The sequence below is a fragment of the Zingiber officinale genome, chromosome 8A (genome assembly GCF_018446385.1).
Source record: "Zingiber officinale cultivar Zhangliang chromosome 8A, Zo_v1.1, whole genome shotgun sequence".
In the NCBI taxonomy this organism is placed as follows: domain Eukaryota; kingdom Viridiplantae; phylum Streptophyta; class Magnoliopsida; order Zingiberales; family Zingiberaceae; genus Zingiber; species Zingiber officinale.
In genome coordinates, this window is record NC_056000.1 from 8809923 (window position 1) to 8817816 (window position 7894).

Here is a 7894-nt window from a genome sequence, read left to right on the forward strand (position 1 = left end):
AAATTTCCTTATTTGCCAAGGCCAAGGATTATAAAAGAGAGGGTAGAGGTGTCTTCATGGCTAACAACTCTATTATTTTTCCTCTCTCTTTTTCCTCCTTGGTGTGGCCGGCCATCCTCTCCTCTTTTCTTCTCTTTGATGGCCGAACCTCATCCTTCTTGTGGAGACTCATATGGTGGCCGGATCAAGTTTAGAGAAGAAGAAGAAGGAGAGAAAGAAAGCTTTGTTTCTAGCATCCCTTGGAGCATGGTGGTGGTGGCCGAACCTCTTCATCCTAGAAGAAGTTTTGATGGCCGAAACTTTCAAGGAAGAAGAAGGTGCTTGGTGATTCTCATCTCGGAAGATCGTTGCCCACACAACGTCCGAGGTTAGAAGAGGAATACGATAGAAGATCAAGAGGTCTTTCTAAAAGGTATAACTAGTATTTTTCCTTTCCGCATCATACTAGTTATTTTTGGAAATAATACCAAATACAAGAGACATACGATTTAGTATTTCGAATTTGTTTTCGATATAGTGTTCTTTTGTTTTTATTTTCCTTGTGATTTGATTATTCTTTTCGGTTAACCTAAAGTTATTTTAGGAAATTAAATATTAGCTTTCTATAAAAGGTTTTGTCTAGTCGGTGGTGGTTGCTCCCATATCCAAGAAGGTCATGTGCCTCGCCACGTCAGTACTGGGAACCAATTATGGAAATTAATATTTAATAGAATTAATAACTTAAGGTGACTTGGGTCGAACGTGTTAAGTTCCGCAGGAGATCCAAGTCAAAACCTAAAAGAACAAATAGATTAAGTTTTGGATCAAACGTGTTAAGTTCCGCAGGCGATCCAAAATTTAATTTAAAAGAACACATGGTAGCTAGGAAAAGGTTCAGACCTTTGTACAAAATTTTTGTACAGTGGAACCTCTAGGTTTTCCGAGTAGCAACCAACAATTGGTATCAGAGCTAGGGTTTTGCCTCTGTGTATTTGGTATTAGGTTAATTATGCACATGTTATACATAATTTAGGCAGGTTAATAGTAGGATGTGCTAACTTTGTGGATGCAGGATCCAACTATTATGGCTTTTAATTATTATGTGTGTGATTGGACCCTTGGACATGTCAAGGGCATTTATATGTGTGTGCATGATTGTATTAAAATACAGCAGGAGTTGTATTTAGTTTTATTAGGATTTTATTTTTGATCTAGATACATGTACATTCCTTTTATGGAATATAGGATCAAAATGTAAAATTTTATTTATGTCGCGGATCGAATCTTGCAAAGCGTTGAATCTTCTAAGGACCAGAGGCGCAGCGGAGCTAGGAGCAAGATGGATGCGACAGCTAGACCCGGTGGCGGTGGCCAAATATGGCAGCAGCTTGGGATGACAACACACGGAGGACAACTAGAGATAAAAGCCATAATAGTTGAAAAATTAGATTTTCTATTTATTGCTTTTATATTGTGCTGTGTGTGCATGTTAGTTTACAAGTTTAGTAGGCTAGCATAGTTAAAATTCCTCATTTATAAATAACTAAGTGGGAGAGGGATTTTTAAGTAAATCCTATGGTCTCCATTACTGGTTTGTAAGTGATGCAAACAAGCTTGCGCGTTGGCTCTGAGTGCCTTCCTCCATAACGGATGAGCTTGTTTGCAGATCACTAGAACAGACTTCCATTTTTGGATGACTATAGGAAGTTAATTAAGAGCGTGTGATCTTCCCCAACGGAAGGGGCATAATCTTATTAATGGACTTAGTGTCAAGTAATGGTATACACTTAGACACATCTAATAGTATCCTCCCCATCGGAGTCACTGCTATTATTTGTGTGACCAAATGAAACCAACTATTAATTTGTCATAAAACTAGGTTGACAAGATAATAAAATTAAAGGGTTAAAACCCCTCTTACAAATGATTGATTTTGTATACGTCCACACTAATGTGGCATACAAAATTAACGGTGTTTGAGATAATTTTATTTGTCATAAAGTTACGTTGACAAGATAATAAAATTAAAGGGTTAAAACCCCTCTTACAAATGATTGATTTTGTATACGTCCACACTAACGTGGCATACAAAATTAACGGTGTTTGAGGTGTTGGTAAATTTAAATAGTATTGTTAGAGGAATCAATATTATTTTAAATTTAGAGTCTTGACCAAATATTTGATTAAAGATAGACCAACTATTAATTTTATTCGTCATAAAGTAAGGTTGACGAGATAATAAAATTAAATGATAAAATTTCCTCTTTGAATTTGTATACGTCCACACTAACGTGGCATACAAAATTCATGGGGATTTTTAAGGAGTTGGTCTTAATCAAATATTTTTGTGATTCTTAGGATGATGGTCAATCCCTAGCTGATATACTTTAGGATAGACTTAAAGGTCCCAATTATAATTGATTGGAAATAGGATTTGGACATTAAGGTAGACTGTCCTCTTAGAACTAAGAACAATATAGGTGTATTTTATTCATTAGTTGATACATGTTTAGTGGAGTTATCTACCGGTACCTGGTGTGTAGATATGGGAGCCACTGATCATGTCTGCAATTCATTGCAGGGTTCCAGGAAACCCGACAACTAAATGAAAATAAAAAACACCGTCCACATGGGCACTACTGCAAAAGTAGCAGCTGTTGCAGTGGGAGAGGTTTATTCTCTAATAGGAATAAAATTTGGATTATTAGGAATTGTCTTTACATACTAAGTTTAGAAAGAACCTGATTTCAGTTTCTAAACTATTATAGAATAGATATTGTGTCTATTTTGATAACAAAGTTGTTATCAAGAAAAATAGGCAAGTTATCTATTCTGGTATGTTGGTTGACAATTTATAATCCAATAACTCCCACGATACAACAAATGGAAATTAATAACACATCTTCTAACTTAAGAGAAAGCAACCTTCGAAAATGAACCAATTATATCTTTGACATCTAAGGCTAGGTTATATTAACTTAAGTAGGATTCATTGGTAGCTGATGAACTTTCAGGTTCATTAGTAGTGGAAATCTTTCCAACCTGCGAGTCTTACTTGGAAGGAAAATAACCAAGGAGCTTTTAAGTCTAAGGGGTATGGAGCCAAAGATATATAGGAATTGGTTCATTCTGATTTGTGTGATCCTATGACTATCCAGACAAAAGGTATTTTCAAATATCTTGTCTATTTTATAGACAACTATTTGAGATACGGATACATTTACTTGATGTGCCGCAAGTCTAAGTGCTTTGATTAGTTCAAAGAGTACGAGGCTGATGTGGAGAAACGTAAAAGTAAACGTATCAAGACACTACGGTGAGATCGTAGTGGCAAGTACCTTTTTGGGAGAATTTAGGAGTCACTTATCAGAAGTAGGGATTCAATCCCAACTAACTGCACCTGGTACACCCCAACAGAATGGTGTAGAAAAAGGAAGGTACAGGACTCTTATGGAAATAAGTAGATTGATGAGTTATTTAGAATATTACTAAAATCATTTTAAAGATATACTCTGGAAACGGAAATGAATATAGTACCTTCCAAAGATAGAACTCTCTACACATATAGAATTGCTGAATAGGTGTAAGCCTATTTCGAAGCATATTCGGATTCAGGTAGTCCAGCACATATGCAGAAGAGAGACAATGATAAGTTGGACAGGAATTCACTTGTTTGTGGGTTATCCTAGTAAAATGAAAGTAGCTTTATAGTCTTAAAAATCAGAAGGTCATTGTTAGCATCAATGACCGATTTTTAGAAAAAGACTATGTAATAAACCATGTGCCCATAAGAAAATTTGTTCTTAAGGAAATAATAAAAGGCATGTCTAATCTAGTACCAACTGTACAAGATGAGATACCACAAGGAAACTGCAACACGTATCACAAATGATACACAATTGCAGAAAGTGTCTTGTCGTAGTGGGAGGGTTGTTAGGCAACCTAAAAAGATTCAAGTTTTAGGAGAGTTTTTTGGACTCGATCCCTGGAGGACATGAACCTGATCTCCGGACATATGACGAAACACTCCAAGATAAAGATGCAACATCTTGGCAAAGAGTAATGAATAATAAAATTAGAATATATGTATTCTAATAAAATCTGGAAGCTTGTAGAACCACCAAATGGTGTAAAAGCATTTGGGTGTAAAAAGGTCTATAATAGGAAAAGAGGGATAGAAAGGAAGGTAGTAACTTTCAAAGCAAGGCTTGATAAAAAAGAAACTTTTTCACTGGTAGCCATGCTTAAGTCTATCCGGATTCTTTTATATATTTGGCAAGTGAATGTCAAGACAGCATTCCTTAATGGAAGTCTTGATGAAAGCATCCATATAAAGCAACCAGAAGGGTTCATTGCAAAGGGCTAAGAGCATCTTGTGTGCAAGCTCAATCAGTCTATGGACTGAGGCAAAGCTTCAAGGTCTTGGAACATCCGGTTTATCAAAGTAATCCAGACCTATGGATTTATTGAGTAAACGGATAAGTCTTGTGTATACAAAAGGTGTGATGGAAACGTGGTGGTATTTCTTGTACTATACGTAGATAACATTTTTGGTAGTTGGAAACAATATCAAAATGTTGTCAGAAGTAAGGGTATGGTTGTCCAAATAATTCGATATAAAGGACTTGGGAGAATGTATATATTTTTGAGATCAAAGTGATAAGGGATCGAAAGGAAAAATATATTTTACTTATCCCAAGCTTGATACATCGGAAAATCCTTGCTCGTTTTAAGCATGCAAAACTCCTCGAAAGGTTTCTTACCTTTTAAGCATGGAGTGTCTTTATCTAAAGAGATGTCTCTGATGACATCAAAGGAGATTGAGGACATGTAGGCAGTTCTTTATGCTTCGACAGTGAGACAACCTAATGTATGCTATGCACGAGATCAGAAATCTGTTTTTGCCAAGGGCATAGTTAGCAGATATCAAAGTAACCCTAGACAAGGACATTGGACTACAGTAAAGCATATATTAAAGTATCTTAGAGCGCTAGAGATTATATGCTAGCTTACAAGGCAGTTAATTTGGTCCCTGTGGGTTACACGGATTTTGACTTCCAATCGGATAGGGACAATAATAAGTCGACCTCGGGGTTTTGTGTTTACTTTAGGAGGAAAAGTCATAACTATGGAAGAGTGATAAGCATAGGTGTTTTTCTAGACTCCACCATAGAAGCTGAGTATATGGCAAGCCTCAGAGGTAGCCATAAAAGCTGAATGACTTAATTACTTCAAGATAGACTTAGATATGATTTCTAGTTTGTCCAAAGATTATTACAATTTATTGTAATAATAATGGTGCAGTAACAAACTCGAAGAAACCATGAGTCTATAAGGCAAGTAAACACAATAGAGCGCAAGTACTACCCAATACAGAAATTGTATAACGAGGAGAAGTTGTGGCCGCCTAGATTGCATCAGATGATAACCTAAGGTCCTTAAGGCAAGAGCTTTTTGAAAGGCATGGGAATCAGATGTATGGCAGCAGATATGACAGCTTAGTCTTTTAGTATAAGTGGGAGATTGTTAGAGTGTATACTAAAAGCCTAGCTTTTGGTATAAATATTTATCTAGAAATAAGAATCACATTGGTCAAATGTCTACATTTATGATAAATGTAGTTGCTCAATTAATTTATATTGTAGATAACATGGTGTGTGGTGTCACACACAGAAGATCATGTTATTGGTTCCTTATAAATTATAAACAGTAGCTCACGACCAAGATGGAAAGGAACAAACCATTGGAAGGTCGTAGTGTAATTAGGTATTAGTTTATCTTAACTATATAATTACACTAGTACACTTAGAGTGTATTGAGTAGGACCATTTGATGTCGTTCCTTTTATACTGACTTTATGAAGGAACAAAGACCTCAGTTATTATGGAAGTGTGTGCTCTTAATCCTAATATAATAACAAGCACATATATTTGATATTTATTTATTTAATTTATCAATGGGTGAGATTTAGTTCGATGAATCAATAAGCCCGATAAGTTGGGAAATGATATCACTTATAGTGTGTGTTGTTGATTATAGAAGGAAACTGTGTCCTAGTAATCTAGGTTGAGAATGTCCCCAAGAGGAGCTCATAAGGATTGTCATGTTAAACCCTGCAGGTGGACTTAGTCCGACATGATGATGAAGTTGAGTGGTACTACTCTTGGAGCTAGATATTAATTAAGTGAGTTGTCAGTAACTTACTTAATTAGTGGACATTTATTATCTTAAACACAGGGAGACTAACACACTCATAATAAGAAGGAGCCCAAAATATAATTTGGGATTGGTGCAGTAGTTCAATAATAGTTCTCTAGTGGAATGAATTATTATTGATAAAATTAAGTTGTGTGTTCGGGGCGAACACGGGATGCTTAATTTTATCGGGAGACCAAAACCAATTCCTCCTCTCGGTCCCTATCATAGCCTCTTAATTATAGAGTACTATACCCACCTTCTTACCCATCCTATAGGGGGCCGGCCAAGCTAGCTTGGAGACCAAGCTAGCTTGGAGACCAAGCTAGGGCCGGCCATGTTTTGGTTCATGGGTGAATTCATGTGGCCGGCCCTAGCTTGAACTCAAGCTTAGGTGGCCGGCCCTATTAAAATAAAAAGGAATTTTATTTTTTAAAATTTTCTTATGTGGATAACATGATTTAAAAGAGAGTTTAAAAAAATTTAAATCTTTCCTTTTATAAGATTCTACAAAAGATTAAGAGAAGAGTTAAATCTCTTTCCTTATTTGTAGATTAAAAGGTAGATTTTAATTTTAGTAAAAACTTTCCTTTTAATCATGTTCATGATTTAAAAGAGAGTTTAAAAATTAAATATCTCTTTTATAAAGCTTCTACAAAGATTAAGAAAAGATTAGATATCTTTCCTTATTTGTAGATTGGAAGAGATTTTAATTTTTAAAGATAACTTTCTTTTTATCCACATGTTTAAAAGAAATATTTTAATTTATAAAATTTCCTTTTTATTGACCATCATGAAGGGAAAAATTATTATAGAAATTTTTTATAAAATTTCCAGAAACAAATTAGGAAAGTTTTAATTCTTGATTGAATTAAATTCCTTTGCTTGGTTTAAAGTGGCCGGCCACATTGATGATGAGAAAAAAATTATTTTTAATTAAATAAATTTTCCTTATCAATGGCAAAAGAATTAAGGAAATTTTTATTTAAATTTCCTTATTTGCCAAGGCCAAGGATTATAAAAGAAAGGGTAGAGGTGTCTTCATGGCTAACAACTCTATTATTTTTCCTCTCTCTTTTTCCTCCTTGGTGTGGCCGGCCATCCTCTCCTCTTTTCTTCTCTTTGATGGCCGAACCTCATCCTTCTTGTGGAGACTCATATGGTGGCCGGATCAAGTTTAGAGAAGAAGAAGAAGAAGGAGAGAAAGAAAGCTTTGTTTCTAGCATCCCTTGGAGCATGGTGGTGGTGGCCGAACCTCTTCATCCTAGAAGAAGTTTTGATGGCCGAAACTTGCAAGGAAGAAGAAGGTGCTTGGTGGTTCTCATCTCGGAAGATCGTTGCCCACACAACGTCCGAGGTTAGAAGAGGAATACGATAGAAGATCAAGAGGTCTTTCTAAAAGGTATAACTAGTATTTTTCCTTTCCGCATCATACTAGTTATTTTTGGAAATAATACCAAATACAAGAGACACACGATTTTAGTGTTTCGAATTTGTTTTCGATATAGTGTTCTTTTGTTTTTCTTTTCCTTGTGATTTGATTGTTCTTTTCGGTTAACCTAAAGTTATTTTAGGAAATTAAATATTAGCTTTCTATAAAAGGTTTTGTCTAGTCGGTGGTGGTTGCTCCCATATCCAAGAAGGCCATGTGCCTCGCCACGTCAGTACTGGGAACCAATTATGGAAATTAATATTTAATGGAATTAATAACTTAAGGTGA